Raw genomic sequence first — 20,861 nt, 5'->3', positions numbered from 1 at the left:
TTACACAACTCGACATTCGTTTTGTATCTTGCAGAATTAATTACTTTCAATTGTAAATTTTAATATCACATCTGTTTTGAAATTTTTGTAAAGTTTTATTAATCATGAAAAAATGTGTAATTTTTAATATTTTATTACGTATAAATGCAAATAATTTTATTTATCGTGAAAATAAAAAATTCCAAGCCTCCCGTTTGATAACTCCATGAATATTTTTTTTATCGCGGTGAAGGGATTGAAACTAAAAGAATTCGTATCTCGGAGTCAATGACACTTAATCTAACAAGTTCTTTATATGTGTATTAATTCGACGAGGCGAATTATGGGCGACACGTGTGCCAAATTGTGACTATAATTTTAATGGTACGGGCCGAGTGGCAGCGGACCGATTACTGTTGATTTAATTAACCCCGGGGGCTCTATTTCACACGAAGCGAATAGAGCGTCGTGTACCTTTCATCGGCAATATAAATTACCATCAAGTTAATTTTCTAACTCTTTTTCATTTGATATATTCTTCCGTTATAAGCGTTACAATCTCAATATCTATACTTATATACATATAGAATATCTTTCAATGCAAGATATTATAGATCTTTGTGTTGTCTGACATTTTTTTGTTTCAGAGAAGTTTAACAGGAAATAAAATATAAAAAATAAAAACTAAAATAACACGAACGAATAAAATATTTTATATCTAAGATACCAGCTAACATTTCTTTCTACATTTATACTAGAAAAAATTTCAGTAATATTGAGATCTTAAGTACACATGTCTATTCCACAATACATGATTTCTGATAGGTTGAAATTCTTATTCTCTGTTCTCTGTTCCTTTTATTGTGCGTGGCCCCTCATTCCTGTTAAGGCGGCCATATTAGACACGACTTAAGATCCCAATAGCTATTCAAAATTTGTTTAATGTATTAGTGTAATATTTAGTAAATAAATATTATCAAATAATAGTAGTAATTATTAATTGTTTGGTAATAATTAGAAAAAATAATATTTAGAAGAGTAAAGTATATATGCGTTTAGCTAATTTTGGTTATATTTCCCTAGTAGCATATAGCGTCTACAAAGCATTAAGAAAGCATTAATGTATTCCTTGCGAAATTATAAAGTCATTTGTCATCATTTTGTAATTAAAACAATATTTTTGACATTTTGAGGTCAAAATAACGATATAATAACGTCTGTTTTACCATCTGGGAAAATTTCAGTATCATCTAGATTTGTGGTTATTATTATTAGACTTTTTTCAATATGCCTTCAAAAATATCTGACGGAAATTTCTCAAATATCCCAGAAAATGTCAAGACTCCAAGATGGCGACGACGCAAGCTTCGGATTCGCATCACCGCTTCTGTTCAGCAAACGACGAATTTCCGGCGAAATTTCGTGCGAGCGTCACGTGCGCCCCCGTTGACAAATGACACCCCTTGATTCTCAGACCCGGGCGGATGCGACGACGTATCGTTTCGGCGTAGACTCATCTCCTCACTCACTTTCTCTTTCCAGCCCTTCTTCCATGCACAATAACTGTTTTTCTTCCCTTTCTTCTGCCGTCGCGGGACGAACCCTCTTTCTGCGTGCCCGCCGTTTTCGCTCGACTGACTTTTCAGATTCTGCGGAATCATCGTTCACCTCTGTTCTATCCCTCCGTATAAAAATCGCAACCGGAACCGGATGCCGGAAACGCCGACAGGGGTGTCGTCGGGACCGAGAAATGAGTCTTCGTGCACCCTTGAATATCCGACGTTTGTGCCGGATTCATCTTTCAGGCGGGATGAAATCGGATCGAGGTTTAATTGATATCCTCGTTCGATACTCCCCTCATGGGCGATTTTTCGAAACGGAATTGTTGCGTAAAGTCGCAGTACTAATTCAGAGAAAAATTCAATTTAATACATGTTTTTTGTGATAAATAGACATTGGATTTTTTACGTAGATCAAACATGAAAATATACACAAAATTAAAAATATGTAAATATGCACAAATAAATATGTATTTTTAGGATGTCTTTTCAATAAGACAAATTTCTGTTTTGGTCTTACTTCCCAATATGCTTTCTAATACAATTACTATCACGACATTTGCGAAAAAATTTATTGCACCCCATAGAATACGTCAAACTATGCAATTATTGGAGATGTAACACATCGTTACTTTTATAATAGAAAAGATACCTATATAGTAAGCGGAAATAAGGATAAACTTAAAATTTATCGAAAGCTTCTTAAAGAACAAATTTTATCCTTGAAAACGAGAAAAGGTTGTGCAATTTTGGTATAAATTTATGTTGCGATAATTTTGGTGACGACACATTGTATTTCCACATTATATCGTCTACTTTTCTGTCTATACTAACTCCAAAGAATTTTTCTATTCTTCTTACTTATTGAAATTTTTAATTATCTTAATGGTTTTTAGTTCTTAAAAATTTTCAGGAGAGAGGGAGGACTGCTGCATATATTCAAAGTCTTGCAATTCATCTACATGGCGATTCCCTCTTGCCTTGCGTCGTTAGAATCCAAAGATCGCGATTACGATACCACAGTTTAATTCCCTTCGAATACATGATCTATCGAATGCAGCTATTATATCTGCGCGTTAGACACGCACAATTTTTTATGGTGATTTCGATGCTCGTGCCCGACGTTATCTCATACCTTTCGTCGTACAACCCCAGTTTCATACAACCCCGTACGATCGAGAGTTTGTCAAATCATCCTCGGCTACGCGCATAAGGGCATTCTATTGTCCTCTTTTTAGGGTTTTACGATGTATCCGTGTCTCTTCTTCTTTATGGGGGGGGGGGGGACAGCCATAAACTATATGAGGTAGAAACATCTAAACACGAGTAAAGTTAATGTTGCACGAGCGCGAGCGTCATCGGCGAATGCAGCTATTTGCATGAAGAACACGAGCCATGTTCATCTTATGTTTAAGTTTGATAAATGAACCCAAGTAGAAAACAAACCAAAAATTAGTCAGAAATTGGCCAGGAATTCTGGTTACTAGCTAGTTTCTAGCTAGTTTGACTGGCCAGAAACTGACAAGTTTAGGCGACGCTTGCTTTACCATAACTGGACAGTAAAACTAGTCAATTTCTAACAAGATTTTGACTGGTATCTGACCACTTTTTGATTATTTTTAAAAAGTTTCTATCTATTTTTTTAATTTTTTTATTTTATGAACAGTTTTTAAGCAGATGATAACCATTTTCAAAGCAGTTTATGGCTAGTTTCTGGTCAGGTTTTAACTAGTTTTATAATAAATTTTGTAGTCGTTTTCTAATCAATTTATGACTAATTCTAACTAATTTTTTGAGAAAATTCTAAATAGTTTGACCTATTTTTAACTAGTTCCTAACCAATTCCCAAGCAATTTTTATAGAAATATAATAATAATTAAATTAATATAATTAAATTAATGTAATATTAAACTCTTTACGAATTTGATGTGTTATATACAAAATAAAAATTAGATATTACGAGATATTAGGAAATATTCACATGTAATATATATAAGTTACGCATATCTTTCTTAACAGCTGCTTTTATATATTAATATAATACTGCCCAGTATTTTCAGAATTTTTATCGGACAGAAACTGGACAGCATTTACTTATCATTTTTCTTGTTTAGTTCCTGTCCAAAAACTGCTCATGAAATACTGCCCAGTATTTTCAGAATTTTTACTGGACAGAAGCTGGACAGTATTTATTTATTATTTTTCTTGTTTAGTTCCTGACCAAAATACTAGACAGAAACTGCCTAGTATTTTATTACTATTTTTTTGTGCATAGTTTATGGCCAGTAACTGGCCATCAAACAATAGGCAGTATTTTCTGGACAAGTTTTGAATAGTTACTGTCTAATTAATCCTACTCAAGAAAAACTCCAGTTTCTGGTTAGTGACCAGTTTTTCTTTGAAATTTTTCTACACGGGTAGTAGCTTTACTAATGAAGGATTAATACTAGACAATACTAAACTACAATGTCAAGACTAGATTACAATAATCTAATAGATTTAATTTAATCGACTCTGAATATAATGGTGACGAAATTCCATGTACTCAAAATTGTATGACAGTTTCTCTCTCTTCGATAGGGACAGAGGAATTAGCATTTTATAAGGAAGATATAGCAAGATTTATGGAGAACAATCTCACATCTCCTGCAGCCATTTCTTGAAACAGTAATATTTGCTTCCTATTTTATTCACAAAGTTCGTTTCTCGCAGCCCTTCAAGGAGTAGACGCCATCGGACAACCGCAGCTTATGGACGATCGAAACCTCTCACAGAAATGAATTTATTTCAGCTAGCGGATTTATTTCTTCGGGTTGACGGAAGCTCGACCATAAATCATCTCGGAGGATGATTCAGTTCCAAGGCAATTTTCGTTGGCGAATTTTCGACTATATACTCTCTTCGGCGTGAAATCGTAATTTGAATTTTTATTGAAGGTACTGTCGTTATATAATGATATTTGCATTTCACGAGAGAAAATGATGTTTTATTTTGTGACAAAATTATTGCTTTGCATAAAGTATATTTATTAAATAAATATTGCAAGAGCAATAAGTGAATATAACTCATTTATTTTACACTTACAAAAAAATAAATGCATTAATTTTATACTTGACAATTAGACAACTATTTTCTTTACATATTTTAATTGTTTCCAACAATGATAGATGGCTGGATCCTAATATAAATATGATTCCTGGAAGTCAAATTATAAAAAGGTCTAAACTGCTCATGAAATACTGCCTAGAATTTTTACTGGACTGAAACTGCCTAGTATTTTATTACTATTTTTTCGTATATAGTTTATGGCCAGTAACTGGTAAATCAAACAATAATCAGTATTTTCTGGACAAGTTTTGAATAGTTACTGTCTAATTAATCCTACCCAAGAAAAACTATCCGGTTTCTGGTTAGTGACCAGTTTTTCCTTGAAATTTTTCTACACGGATACTTTGATACATATATTGTGTGTTCAAAATTTATGATATAAAATATATTATTTAGTGTAAAATATATAAAAATTTGTTTTTAAACTAAACTGAAAATAATTTATGAGACGATTTCCACGCAAATAAACAAAATTAACTTTATATAAATTATTTTCGTAAATTTTTTAGGTTTTTACCGAAAATTGTATAGAAGATTTTAAACGACGTAGTACGAGAAGAAATATTACTCTCAAATTGACTGACAATGAATTATATTACATCCTCTCCAACGATCTTATTTACACGTCGGAAAACATGACTAGAATAATCATTCGTCTAACGAATTAAGAATCAATTTATCCGTATTCGCAAACTCTGCAGATCTTTTGACAAAGTCCATTGTGCTCGTTTCGCTTAACTACAAACGACGTAATCGGCGTATGAGGACGGTGGCGGCGGTGAAATGTTGGCGTTGGCGCGGTCGCTGAGAACGTTCGTGGCGGACCAGTTTTCGGGGCGAGTCGCTTCCCGGGGATGGGAAGTTGTCCGGAATTGACAGGAACCGGGAGTGGGAGAGAGAGATGGAGAGACGGGAAACAGAGAGAGGGCCAGGGACATTGGCTCCAGACCCCCTGGCGCCGTCGCGTCGCTTCCCAGCTTTTGGCAAAACACATCCTATCCCGGTCGCATCCCGGTCCCGCGGGCGCCTAGGTTCTTTTTTTATGACTACTACTGCTGGTTTCAGCACACCCGGGGATCCCTCATAAAATCTCCTCCCCGCTCGGTATCCCTGGATCCTACACCCCACGACGTCGTCCCTCTTAGCCATTCCTTTACGGAGGCAACACTATCGTCTTAAATAGTAGAGACGCAGCTTCCTCCGATACGAGAAAGTCATCGGATTTTATTTCTCCGTGATACGGTCTCTCGTTACCAGCATGCGCTATCGATTATCATGTCCAAGGATTATTATAAAGATTATTATATGAAACGAAAAATTTGTCTGCAATGCGGAACGAGTTTCATTTTAATAACTATTTAATTATGAATAAAATTATATTTCGCGCGAGAAAGAGAGAGAGAGAGAGAGAGAGACAGAAAAATTTTTTAATTTACAAATTACTTCTCAATTTCGACAATTGGATGCTTTAAACGTTCCTGCTAGTATCTATACAGCAGAATATTTATGACAAATATTTATTAATATTCATCTTTTGAAATGTTATATAGAATACACATTTTTTGAAATGTTATATTTAATACACATTTTACATAAAGCTTTATTCAAAATATTATTAAAATATAAACTTAATATTTTATATAATATTTATGATAAATATAAATAAATATTTTTAATAAATATTTTTTACTTGGATTATAATGTGTCTCATTAAGTATTTTCATAGCATTTACTATACATTTATAATAAATATTTCATAATATTTATGATAAATGTTTGTGCACAATGATCTGTGCAATCTAAAACCACAAAAATATTTATGAAATATTTAAAATAAAAATCTTTAAAATATAAATATTTATAAATATTTTGTAAATATTATGTGCTGTCTGGGTAGTGTGTGACTCATTTATTTTGTAAAACACTTGAATAAATTGAGAGACACTCGCTGCAACACAACAGCAATAAATATGAAAGCAGATAGTTTCGACAATCTCGATCTTCCTTCCTAGATGAGTCTATCGTCCCTCTTACCCTATTCACCATTCGTATTGCTATCGCTACGTATACAAAATGCGTCGTAGAAAACTTTCCCCATTGTCTTCTTGGGAAATTTTATCTCTCACCCAGAATAGATTAAACGTCATTTCTTTTCGAGGAGTTATTCCTCCAGTATATATACTGAAAAAAATTTTGGTCATTTTTGGTCCAATGAATGATCGTTAATCAATGTTCAACATAATGTCCAACTTAACGTAGTTAATTCATTGATACAATAACTGGATTCATTTATATAACCATATATTCATTCTTGCAATGAATTCTAGTAATAGTTTTATAATCTAAATCATTATGAGAATTTATTGGACTAATTTTGATTATTTTTCCATAATTCAATGAATATTTTATTGTATTTACGTACAGTGTGTATATATATATATACCACGGTATATACACCATGGTATATAAAACGAAAAATTTTTTTTTTAATTAAAAGATACAAATAAGCTTTGATTTTTGCTATTCCTGTTTCTCTCTCTCTCTCTCTCCCCCTCTCTGTTCAGTCTATATCAAATATAGTTGTTTTTATTATCTGTGCACTGTAAAAATAAAATGTTAATTTTAACTTGAAGATATATAGTGGACTTTTTGATACAATGCAAAAATGTTAAAATTAACATTTTTGTGTTAATTTGAACATGTTTGCATGTCTCATGGAAACTTATGGAATAATTGATCGCTCAATTCCGATAGGAACCTATTTCGAACAATTCTATAAATAAGTAATATCCAAAACAGTACACTTAGAATTTTCTTTTGTTTTATAAAATTCACAAAATTGGAACTTTTCTGAATTCTTAAATCAATGCCGTTCTATTTTCTATACCGTCGTATAGATAGCACCACGTGGAAACCCCCAACGAAACTCGGTCGGTAAAGTAGAGCATATCGCGACAGCGTGGCGCCGGAAGTCCTCGTACGGTAAGAAACCCTGTAAACGGATGAAAATTGGATTATACAAAACGTGACTCTGGCGATCGTCCAGCTTTATCTCCACCGCTCGTAGCTCTTGGCAGCGAAATCTCGCGATAAAGGAAATTTATTGCATATCCTGTATATAGATATATATGTGTGCCATGCATATCGTTTTACACGTGGGTGTTCCCTTGTCCTATTTTAGCAAGAAGTTTTCAGTGTTTTGACTCTCGGAAAATTAGAATGTCTAATGTACCGTGAAGTATTTAAACCACTCTAATTAATCTAATTAGATTAAGAGGAATCCTAAGCTATTTTTGGTCAAAGCGGATCTTAGTGTTTGATAGGTAGTAATATATTTAGAATTTGATATTAATATGAATTTTAACAATTGCTGCTAAATTTCCTGAATTTGAATCTGAATCTTCCGTATTCGATGAAGGCGTCCTTCCAATTCGATCACCAATACAAAGAATTAAATAAACTCATTTTAAACTCATTTCAGTGAATAAATTCATTTGAGTGAAATATTTAAAAATATTTCACTTTTTTTTTAACGTTCAGAAATGTTTTCTCTTTTGAATTTAATCATTAGTTTTCAATTTTAAACTCAGCAAAAAATTAGAAAAAAATTTATTATTTTACGTATATCAATTTAAATGCCAAAAATTACATTAGTTCAGCTGTAAAAAAAAAAACAAACCTATATCAAAACGTCTTTTAGATAATATTTAAAAATTGTCCTATTCTTTATAACGTGCCTCCCAATTTCATGACCCAATTTGAACTTGCTTGCTGTTTGGGTTGTATGACAAGTTAATGTTCTGGTCAAATGCAATAAGACATTCATTTCGTAAATATCTCCAATAAGGAAGTGGCCAGCGAATGCAAACGTGAACGCGAAAGCAAAACGCCTATACTCGCCGGTCAGGTGCTAATCGAAAGGGGCGCCCACGTGAGAGGGAAACGACATCGAAGAGGCCGAGCCAGCCTTGTTTCGACGCCGACGCGACAGGCACGCGCGGAATGTGCGAGCGGGCGAATTACGTTAACGTGGGCCGAGTAACGTAACGAGCTGCTGTTGCATTCTTTCTTTTCGCCTTTTTTAGCGACCGACTCTTCTTACGGCGACGCGTCACGTACCGTTGCCGCATCATTACGTCGTATACACGTCTCCCGCGGCCGTTTCTTTATCACCGATGCGCGAATCCCGTTGCATGCCTCTGTTTCGATCGCGTACTCATTTCGCTAAGCCAGACATTTCCAGTAAATGCAAATTAAATCGCGGGAGCACCTTGGGCGAGGACATGTTGAAGTAAACACGTGTTTATTCTCGCTTTGATTTGCTTTAATTCCTGCGAGAGAGACTAATCGTCAATTAGAAAACTCTGCAATCGATTTAACGAGAAAGAATTAATATTAAAAGAAAAAAGTAATTAAAAGATATCAATTGATCAAGAACATGTCAAGAAACCTTGGATTTTATAAACTTAATAATTCCATAAAATAATGTGGAAATGCATTATTGTCAATACAAATAAAAATAACAGTCATGTCGAATGTATAAAGAAATAAACAGTTGTTGCATGTCAAATTTTAGATGACGTTTGAAAACACTACCCGAATGTCTCCGAGTATCATTTTATCCCTGTTTTTAATTCGGTGAACAATAAACATAAAATAATATTTCGCGGCACTCGGTTAGTGTTTTCAAACACACAGACCTGTATTGAAATTAATAGTCCCTTCTTTTAAAAAGTCTTTACTTGGACAATTGAATTGTCAGACTTTAGAATTAATATTGTTAATTTTCTGAGCATTTTCATTTTTTTACTCCTTTTCTTTGGTATATTGTTACACATTCGGTCAAAGTTATGGAAACGGTATATTATTGATCGGTTACGATAAATCGGTTACGTCTGTATTCGCGATACGCCATGGGAATGATAACATAGCTGCCAAGAGTTTTTTAGTCGTAAAATGAGAGAAGGAAATGCACAGCCACTTCCTCGAGATAACTCCCGCGATGATAACGCGTTAGTTTGTCATCTTTTTGCGTAACAGTGCTTTAAATAAAAAGTCATAATTATCCAACCAATTCTTCGAACCATTCCTAAAATAACAAAAATGATCGCTCCGATGTAGACCGTTTTGAAATCAATCAATATTTCTTAATTTTTATAAGATTACGATAATAAACGTATCGAGACATTCGTATAAAATAGAGAGTTTTTGCAATACCGTTTATCCAGATACGGTGAACGCTAAGGTCAGGTTATTTTTTTAAACAACTAATTCAGAAAAGGATAACATGACTTTAACGTTCATCGTATCTGGATTCACGTTATTGCAAAAACTCCCTAATATTATATGTATCGAGTTCCATGGTTAGACATCGGAAAATGAGACAATAGGTACATCCAGACGCCACGATCGCTCACTGAGCGCTAATGAGCAAAAAGGAATTATTAATATGTTTATTTGTTATAATATTCGTAATATAGTATAACTTATCTATTATAAATAATTTTTAATATATATATATATTATATTTCTTATTTACTAATTATTTATTACTATTTATTATTTCTTTAAGACCATGAGAGCGTTCAGTGAGCTATGTGAACGTAATTTTATGTCGCTCATACCACTCACTAAGCGCTCATATCCTCACGGCCTTAGAAAAATAATAAACAATAATAAGTAAGTAAGAAATGTAATATTAAAGATTATTTGTAACAGATAAGTTATTCTACATTACGAATATTATAATAAATAAACATATTAATTCTTTTCTCGCTCAGTGATGAGCGCTCTGAATGCACCCAATAAACCTATCGAAAGGCTGCACCCGCGATTTTTCAAAATTTATTTATAAATTTCTTAGCAGTCTTTTTGGGCCTGTTCTATAATTGCGTAAATGTAATAAAAGTTGTAAATGGTTGTATTTGTAAGAATTGACCAATCATAGGTAGTCGAATATTCCGTATATTCCGAACTTAATTCTATTACATCACCACTTCGCCGTCTATCTATAAAACCTCTAAATAATAAAAATGTAATATAAATAAAAATCAAAACTATACAGATTACAAAAGTGAATAAAACAAAACACAGAAGATTACATAAGAAAAAGAGCAAAAGAAAAAAAAAGGAAATCATCAATATGCGCCGATAACCGTGAACGTTAAGCTTGACGTCTTGCCGAGCAGCTTTCCGCGGAAGAATTCTTTCCTCAGCTGCGCTTCCATCTTTTTTTTTTTCTTTTCTTACATCGCGTAAACTATCCGTGGAATTTATTTTCGTCGACCTAAGGATCGATGCATCGCGCGAACTGCAAATCGTAAAGTCGCTCGCTCGTACGTGCGCATTTTCCAGCATCAGCCACCAGGGAACGAAAATCGAACACTCCGTGTGTCTCGTGCCCGCGATAAGATACGCGAGAGCAGCAGTGTAGTAACACGATTACACAGCACACCACGTACTACAGGAGAGCCTACGTCTCTCGTGAGCGCTCTCTCTCTCCCTCCCCCCCCCTCTCTCTCTCTCTCTTTCTGGAAGCAGGCCGGCATGACCAAATTTGGTGCGGCCTCGCTCTCCCGCTCCTCGGACACTTGCCGGAGGAAGTTTGGCGTTTTTAATCCGCCGCACGTGCAGAACGGAGGCGCACTTCGGGTGAAGTGCATCCACTGGGATGCTGCTGACCGCATCTAAGACGACCCGACGTTTTTTATTTGCGCGATATGCAGCCGTATTAATAACGTAAGAACATTACACCGCGCGATCGACGTTTTATTTATCGAGGGAAAGATCGAAAAAGAGAGATAAGAGAGAGAGAGAGAGAGAGAGAGAGAGAGAGAGATGTAAGGAAAAATGTACATTCCGTGTTACATTTCTACCAATGTAATAGATTAACTTTAATCTCGGTTTAATTAACTTTTTATCTTTTTCTTATAATTCTAAGCAGTAGAAAAATCTAAAGAATAAATTAAACCGAGATTAAAGTTAATCTACATCGGTAGAAATATATATATAGACATATGTAAGTAAAGAAAGAGAAATGATACTTATTAGAACTTATTGCAAGGCGCTACGCGGAGTTGTAAGCAGAGTTGGGCACATTTATGAATAAAGAATAAAGTCTTATTCATGAATAAAAAATAATTTTTTATTCGAATACAAATTTATTTTGTGTGTCTAAAATAAAATTATATTTGAATAACATTTATATTCGTGTATGTGGGAATAATGTATTCGAATTAAATTTATTCGAATATACAATGTATTCGAATGAATAATATATAATTCAACATATATAGATACATTTAATATGTGTGTATTGTAAAATATAATGTAGAACAACTTTTTTTATTAAACTTTATTTTACACTAAACATAGTTCAAAGTGATAACGAAGGTATGAAGCATGGTGAAACTTATAGCGTACAATTAGTAACTATAACAATGAGTGGATTTGAAATGTGGATCTTTATTTTCGTGACCTCGTGACAGGCTCGTGAAAGGCTCGTGATCTAGGAACAATATAATACAAAATAGAACGATACGAATAACAAATAATACCAATAACGAATAATGTCAATAACGAATGATACAAATAACGAATAATGCGAATGAAGAATAATACGAATAACGAATAAGCATCAATAATACAATGGCGAATAATATGAATAATGAATAATATAAATAATAAATACTGCAAATAATAAATAAAATTCTATTTGATTAATATTCTAAATAAAAAATCATTCGAATAGTGCCCAACTCTAGTCGTAAGTAGTAAGTACGTCGCAAAGTTGCGAAATGCTCGCAGCGTAATTGTTATTTTTTGTGAAAGGACAACCGCTGCGGCCGCGACTGTTTAACGCTGTGCATCTGACGCGTTGATCCATTTGTAAGCCTTACACTTATTGTTAGAACAGTCCCGCTTTCCCGCGATTATGGATTTTGGAGGCGGTATTTTTAGAGAGACGCGCGGTTTGTTTGGTTCGGTTATTTGCATCGAGATCGTAGGGCTGTGCGCGTCGCGCCTGACGCCACTGTGCGTCGCACAGATGACGGAATCGACAGAATTAACAAGATTCTCGCGCACGGAGTTTTCTTCCGGACACAAAACTCCTGTCGCGTATATCTTACATTCATATTCTCGCACTCTAATTTTTACGGAAGAATAGAAAGAAAAGAACGAAAAGAAAAGTTTTGCTGAAGTAACTAAAAATTTAGCTAGATACAGATTTGAAATTAATTTTGTTGGACTATCAAAATATTTATATAAGACGCTCAAGATAATTGCTAAAACTTATGAATGTTAAAACATTTTGAAGCATTGTCTTTACATTCTAATTATTTTAATAGTCTTAACAAAATTATTTTTTCAGATCTATATATATGTAATTAAATTTTTAAGTACTTCACCGTGTGGGAACATTGATGGAGCTTGGATCGATCTTTCGGATCAGTGAAGAGAAATATCTCGAAGCAGAAATATTGTTTTTCCGAGAAAACGCTCGGAAACTCTACAAAAAATGTCTGCGAAATCAGAATACAGAAATTGCAATTTTTCGAAAATACGCGGAGAACTGCGAAAAAAACATTCAGATGTCTATAAATGTTAGGGTAGAACTTTTATTGACTACATCCAGAATCCCATTGAACATTAAATTAGGAACGCTTCTCGTACAATGCAATTCTAAAAAGTCTAAAAGCGGAACATGAAACATTTTTTACACATTTTTAAAATATTTGAACTTTATAGACTAATCAAGGTAGAATATATGGCAGGAAAAGCACAGACTCTTACATAATGCATGACATACAAGACACAAGAAAACCATCCAATCAGAGTCCTTCATTTCATGGAAAGGAAGAAAATGAAGGACTTTGATTGGTTCATTTTCTTATGCGTTACGTGTTATACAAAAGTCTGCCCTCCCCGTTTATCTCCCTCCTATAGGTTAATTTTCTTTCATTTCATAGTTCGTGTTAAATAAATCGTACATGTATTTTTTTCGTTTACTTTAGGCTCGGTTTCATGGTTAACTCTTAACTTGTTCTTCATCTCTTTCTAATTCTAGAATTGGAAAGAGGTGAGAAATAAGTTGGTTAAGCGTTAACCGTGAGTCGTGAAACTGAGCCTAATGCCCGTTTCTACCAACGTAGTTTAATTTTAATCTTGATTCAACTATCTCTTCATCGCTTTCTAGTTTGAAAAATTAGAAAGAGACGAGGTGGAAGTCGGACCTCGAAATTAAAGTGGATCTACGGGCATAAGTCGGGATTTTCAACGAAGGGGCGCCGCGGCTCCAGTCCGTTTTCACGTCACGTGGCCGGCCCTGGTCGTCGTCGCCGCTGCCGCTGAGTGCCGCGCCGCTGGACGACAGGAACGTTAGGAACGGCGGAACCGGGAACGGTGGAGTCGTGAGACGTGAGAGTGTTGTCAGACGTAGTGCCCGTGTGCCTGAAGTGATAAATTGATTTCGTTCGACAGGAGACGGCACCGGCGCGCATCTATGGATATTCCTCGTGGTGAGTAGAGGCGCGTCGCGCCCGGCCCGGAATTCGGCCGGCGTACGATTAAAAAAACGCGCGACCATGCGGCCGCCGAATACGGAATATATTGATTTTCCCGACGCGCGGAATGGGCGTGCTGCTCGCCGCCGCGGACCGCCGGCCGTCGTCGCCGTCGTCGCCGTCGTCGCCGTCGTCGTCACGTCGTCTGTCCGTGATCGTGATCCGTCTGTCGTCCCGGTCGTTCGGTCCTTCCTTCGATTCTTCCGCGTTCCCGCGTATTTTATCCCGCGTCGCGGACGCCCGGCCGAGCGATCCTTCCGTCCACGACGATCCTCGCCTTCACCGATTCTCGCGATTCTCGCGTCGCACGCCCCTCGATGCGGCTCCATCGTCGTGTCGAGTAAATAATCGCCGAGCGGAGCTAACCTCAAAGCAGCCTCTCGGCGACGGTACCCGTGCCGCCCGTGCGCACACAACCAAGGTGATACTAGGCAATCCAACGGGTGTCTCCCGAAATAGAGATGATTCACGAACGGGACGACGATTGACAGGAATGACAGGTCAGTCCGCCGCGATTTTACGATTCGCGGCGAGATGATGACACACAGTTCGGGGGTCGTTTTTTCTTTTTGCAACTTTTCCCCTACCTTCTTAATTGCACTCTGGAACCGAAATTTTTCTAAAACCCTTCAACTTCTGCCTCTATCCTTAATGGGCCTTCTACAATAAGCCATTAGTCATAAATCAAAAGCTAAAAATTGACCAATCACAGTCGTCGCAATTTTGAACTTCTGACTTTTGATTTATGACTAATGGCTTATTGTAGAAGGTCCATAACTGTTACATCTCAATTCTCATGTGTTATAGGCTAGTTCTCAGACCCTGCGATGCTTTAGTTTAGGATACCCTGCGGATCAAGAGAGAGAGAAAAAATGATGACAATTCCAGAGTGCGTTCGTTCGTAAATGCGTGCGTGGGAGGGGTCGTTTTCTTATTGATATCTGCGCTCCGGCGGTTTTCGCGTTCGGTTAAACGCGCGACGTTCCAAAACAATAGTCCCCGGAAAATCAATAGGTAGGCCGTGCAAGAGATTAAATAGGGAAACCCGACGTCTCTCGTCCCGCCGGCACGTCTTGCTGCTGGAGGCGGAACATCGTCGCGGTGCCAGATCTCGCTTCGGAATCGAGAGAGTGTTTTCCCAATCTGCCCACGCGTCGCGCGACCTCGCTTATATCTCGGTGTTGGCTTTTTTCGGATTTCTTAACGGTTATTCCGGATGCTCGATTTCACCCGATCTCTCGCGAGACAGATAAGATTCGTCGTTAACGACCCACTTTCGGATCGCAACAATTGCGGGTAAAATGGGTTTTGGACCGACCTTCCTTGGAGTTTCGATTAGGCACTAAATTATTGGCTGTTTAACGTTTCTTGATGTTAATCTGGAATTTTTGGAAATAGAGAGTCACTCGGGCTCGCTCAATTTCTTTGTGTGCTGTAATTGTGGCCGTCGAGAGGTCATTTTCTGTTTGTTATTTAATCAGATTTCATTATTTTGAAATTGCACTTATATTAATTGAAGAGGGAAGAGCTTCACTACATCCCGGATTGACATGATGCGCGTACAATTTAAAATAGGACTCGATTTGTCAACTAAGAGTGGTATTCATAGTCCGTTCTTATTTTGAGACTTAAGTAGTATCTCAAGATTCTGTGATGCAGCTTTCTGATTAATTTTATATTTATATTTAGGATCGTCTTAAGATTTTACTTAAGAAGGTTCTAAATATAAGATCCGATTGTGAATACCGCACATAAGAGTATCTCTAAAAAGATATCTATATGTACATAATTAGTGTATGTATTGTTGCGTTGTGGATCTGTCAATTTACGAAATTTTATGTAATTGTAAGGATTAATTTATTATTTGACTTTGTTATTTGGATTTGACGTTGAAACAGTACATTGACTGAAAGATGACCGATGTTTAAAAGAGATCGAAATATGTTTTACACTTGTTTCTTTATTTCATTTTTATATTATGACATCTCATTAAATTCAAAACCGTTTTTGTGAACTATGTGTTCGAAATTTAAAATAGATTGATGAGAAGTCGATCCATTTTCAGAAACGAAGAGTCATTCGATTTGACAATTAGCGATGAATCATCTTATACGTAATCCTTTATAGAGAATCCTGCGGTAAAATTTTCTTCTGTGAAAGATGGAAAAAACTGGAACATTTCGCATACACGGTCTCTAACCATGAGCCTCTTTTCATTCTCGTCAATTTTGCGAAAAAGTTTCTATTTTGACATATCAATTTTGACGTGCAATTATAACAGGATTTTTTTATCGCGTTGATTAATTTTTTTTTCTGTTTACCGTATATCTTTTAATAACGCTAACGGTTTTCTGATCCTCGTGGCAACAATAGTTGTTAATTATTATCGTTGTCGTCATGACGCTTTTTCGAAGAAAGTAAGGATTTTTAGTGATAGACGATAAATGAATAATTTTATTTGCCTTGTGCTTCTCGCTTGATGTGCGACATAATTGGAAGCGGAGCTCCAATTGAAATGATAGCAGTCACAAACCCCAATTTACGAATTCATTATGCGTGACATACGAACACCCTATTATCCAAACACTGCTCCCGTCGATGTAGAGCATGTTTTCGTGTCTTAATGGGGAGTAGGGCTAATCAAAATTATACCTCCCGCAATCAGAGCGCTAATCAATCTATGATCGCATCGAGAGAATTATTCCGAATGAAATACGCGAAGATTATCCATAAAAGTATAAAAAAAAAGAGATATATTAATTAAGACATTAAGGAAGTGCAGATATATACATTTAAGAGAAAAACAGGTAATGCCCATTTAAATTAACATTACTCAGATATAAATATATTAAGATTTTTAATTCATGCAAAACTCTTAAGCAATAAATTAGCTATATCGTCTAATTAATTAAAGTTACCAAAGGAGTGTGCAAAGATTGGTCCAAATTGTTAAAATTCAGATTTTCATGAAATTTTTACCAAACGTATTATTAGATAATAAAATCATATCGGTGAAAGCATTTTATGACAGTTAAATGATAGTATAAATGGAACCCACAGATCATCTTACTTCTCAGAATTTGGCAAAAAGCTAATGAAAAAGATCGGGGACCCGCAGACAATTCGAATGACTGAGACAACACATTGCGAAGATTACAAGATAAAAGAATTGAAGAAGTGGAATCACCGAAAAGAATGAAACATTGTCCGAAAGATCATCTGATAAAGGTATTTAGAAAAACAGTGTTTTGAAAAATAATTGCATTCGCACGCGCTCGGTAAAACAGACGATTTTAAATTCCCTTAACAATTAAAATACATAAGTTAATACATAATACATATACTCAAATTACAAGTATAAACCAGAATTACAATATATTGTGTGGAAAATTAAACATTACATACAAAAATAATTATGTACACTTGAAAAAAGGTTTATTTCATTATTTGCGATTCTAGTAGATTTAACCAGAAAGGTACAAATCTCAAATTTACAAATAATGCATATAAATAAGACGTATAATGACATAATAACTTATAAAATATGTTTATAAAGTTTTATTAAGGAATAAGAATGGTAAATATGTATATGAAGTAATAAATAATAATTATGATCTTTCTACATATATTACAAATGTATGACATGAGGTACATATTTCACATAATGCGTTTATTGCATTTAGTGCACTGAGTTCAATCTGCGTACTTTGTATGCTTTGGGTATAAATCCCGCTCGCTAAAAATGCCGTATATCCCAAATAGGTGGGATATACCAGGTATGTAAATACGAAACCGGAATTTACCAATAGATGGCCATAGCTGTCAATGTAGTTGCCGTCAGACAGCGTCATTGACGCCATTTCCTTGTTCTGACACATCTGACAAAGATTTTCAATTCACAACAATACAAGTTTCATACAACAGTATAGTTTGTAATAGCGTTGAACATGTCGAATTTTGTGCCTGGAAACTACGATTTACGGACAGCATTGATTTTCTGTTACTATTCCACTACACGTATGTATCACGAAATAATCACTAAGTCTTTTACACGCCCTACATTAATCATTTTATGTAGATTATAATTTATGATGGCGTTACTTATTACAGTGACAAATCGATTCAACTCACAATAAATTCATTAATATTAACAGTAAGAAGCTGAAATCATAACACAATATAACATAAAGGCATGTAACAGAGTAGTTACGGGAAAATTACCCCCACTCCTTCTATTTTTTCTGACTTCTGCGGCGTAAATCCGGCATATTTGCCGGAGTTACCCTATCTAAAAAAATATTCTTTGTTAAAAATAACCTTACTAAAAGAAAAATAGTAAACTGAGTAGTCACTTAGCAACAGAATAATATTTTTCTGTGTTCAATCAAGATAAAACAGAAATAACACGATAACCAGAATTCTGATAAGTACAATCAGAATTTGTTTTGTTTGTACTTGTTGGTGCGACCAGAACACTTTTCTCAGTGCAAGACCCTTGATTGTTAAAATATCAAAAATTTTTATGGCATTAGTCACCATGCTTGTGAATTTTCTGTATAAATATTTTGATGGCTCAACAAAATTAATTACTCTACAAGTATGGGTCATTAGTGACCGAGCGATTCCTGTTCGTGTGCAAGTTTCTTTGAGTCTTTTGGTAATTATAAAAATTATACTACATTTTATTATTTTCCCAAATGAAGTTTCAATATTTATTCTAGAAAGTTGAAAGTATTTTGATGAAAAAAAATTTTTAGAGATTTTTAAAATTATTTTGAATAGTTGGAAAAAACGGACGGATCTAGTGACCCCCGTTTGTATAAGATATCAAATTGTATCTTATACGGTAAAGGTTATTTTTAGGTCTTATTTTAGGTATTATGTGTACCTAAATAAATTTTTAGATATTTTAATATAACCATTCTTTTCGTATCAATGAAAGTAATTTCAATATCAATTTACTTCGTATAAAAAAAAGTTAAAGATTTAACAATCGATGCGTTTTGATAATAACTAGACACGTGACAATATACATGCGTATATGTCATTCACCTAAAAATAGTAGATATTCGAAGCTGCATGATCCATCGAAATATGCTAATACGTGCGAGTTTTCTTATCAACTCATGCAAAATTGTACGAAACTTTACGTTATATAAATTGCAAGCAAAGTATTATAAACTTTATAAACTATTTGCCTTTTTTTCTATAAAGTTATAGATTATAGAAGGGGTATAGTTATATCATAAAGTTCCAAACAATATTTTTATTTTAGATCGTATATGTGAGAAACACAATCAATACTAGAAATTTAAACCTATTACGGTAGAAGCTGGATCTTCGTTGCTTTTAAATAATTCAATTTTGAATTACTAATATATACTATATATGTACTTGCATATATACCATATTGTAGTCTTTTTCCAACTGCGCGCTGAATTGTTTTTCCGGACTAAATAAACGCAATTAAAACTACTCTAGTAATCGCGAATTAAATTGACAAGCAATTTAATAATTTGATGCTACCATCAAGCATCATATATTATAAAGATGTTAATATATTAAAACTGTTAATAAATTTATTACGAAAAATATTATCTCGACCGGGACTTGAATCCGGATCTCTTGTAAACCGTACGAGCGTCCTAAGCCATTAGATCACCGAGGCTAAAGTTCCAAGTTATATTGGCGGTACAGAGATCGAAATTGACTTTTTAATATGCGATTGATGTACTTAATAATTATTAAATGTGATAATGATAAAGTATTTCATATCATTATTTGTATTTACAAACGGACAAATTTTGCCTCGATTTTATTTTAATCATCTTGAAAACTTACAATTAATTACTTTCTTATTCAGTTCACACAATTCGGTATTCTCTTAAATTTCTTGGAGTGAAATCTCGCTCCAAAAGAATGAAAATACCTGCTACTATTGAATAAGAGTGAAAATATTTGCACACTTGAATAAGAATGGCAAATTTTCACTTTTTTTTTTGGGATGAGATTTGCTTCACAAAATTCTTCGAGTAACGCGAAATTGAATTTTCCTAAAAATAAAATGTCGAGATATTAATAGTTATGACTATTAATATCTCGACCTTTTAGGTAATTCAGGAAAATTCGATTTCGCGTTACTCGAAGAATCTACAATGAAAATTGGAATTCGAAATTCTGGCGGACCTTGTATCTGTTTTGAGCTCGTTCGATGTCATAACAATCGTCTACGCGCGATGTAGTCATCAGCCTTTATTTTATATCAAAATAGTGATGGCAGATTTCCATCGGGTCTAACGAGTGGCACGACGATGAGATAAAGCGTGTCCGTCGCCCGTGAATTCACGACGCTCAGATTACGTGTTGCCATTTACGACAAAACCCGGTAAAAACGGAAGATATAGTTCCGGTATATGAGCCCCGTGTATATTAATAGCCGAAGAGCGCGTGTACGTCCGGTGCGTGTGTACGTCAGCGCTGGACGGCTCAAATTAGTAGCCGAACACGCACACGCGGTATTGGTCGGTGTGGCCTTTTCCTCGAAGATCGTAATGGAGCGCAAAGAAGATGACCAACTTATGTACTCGCGACGGTGACGCATAGTCGCGCGAAACTCATGGCGTCACCACCACGAGAGAGAGAGAGAGAGAGA

The 20,861-nt window shown here is 35.1% G+C and overlaps 1 protein-coding gene across 6 annotated transcripts in view; it reads left to right on the top strand.

Moving 5' to 3' along the window:
- Positions 1 to 14,009: 14,009 nt before the first annotated feature.
- The window catches only part of rhea (Talin_middle and talin-RS domain-containing protein rhea), a 58,553-nt gene continuing 51,701 nt past the window's right edge, over positions 14,010 to 20,861 (top strand). For 4 of the 6 annotated variants that reach the window (XM_018508600.1, XM_018508595.1, XM_018508605.1 and 1 more), the window contains exon 1: positions 14,010 to 14,164. The gene's annotated coding sequence lies outside the window, so the exon portion shown is untranslated. Of the gene's footprint in view, positions 14,165 to 17,269; positions 17,438 to 20,861 lie in introns of all 6 variants that reach the window. The other 2 variants (XM_018508597.1, XM_018508596.1) reach the window with 2 other exon arrangements.

Source organism: Trachymyrmex cornetzi, unplaced genomic scaffold, assembly GCF_001594075.2.
Source record: "Trachymyrmex cornetzi isolate Tcor2-1 unplaced genomic scaffold, Tcor1.1 scaffold269, whole genome shotgun sequence".
Taxonomy (NCBI): domain Eukaryota; kingdom Metazoa; phylum Arthropoda; class Insecta; order Hymenoptera; family Formicidae; genus Trachymyrmex; species Trachymyrmex cornetzi.
This window is presented reverse-complemented; position numbering and strand designations above follow the sequence as displayed.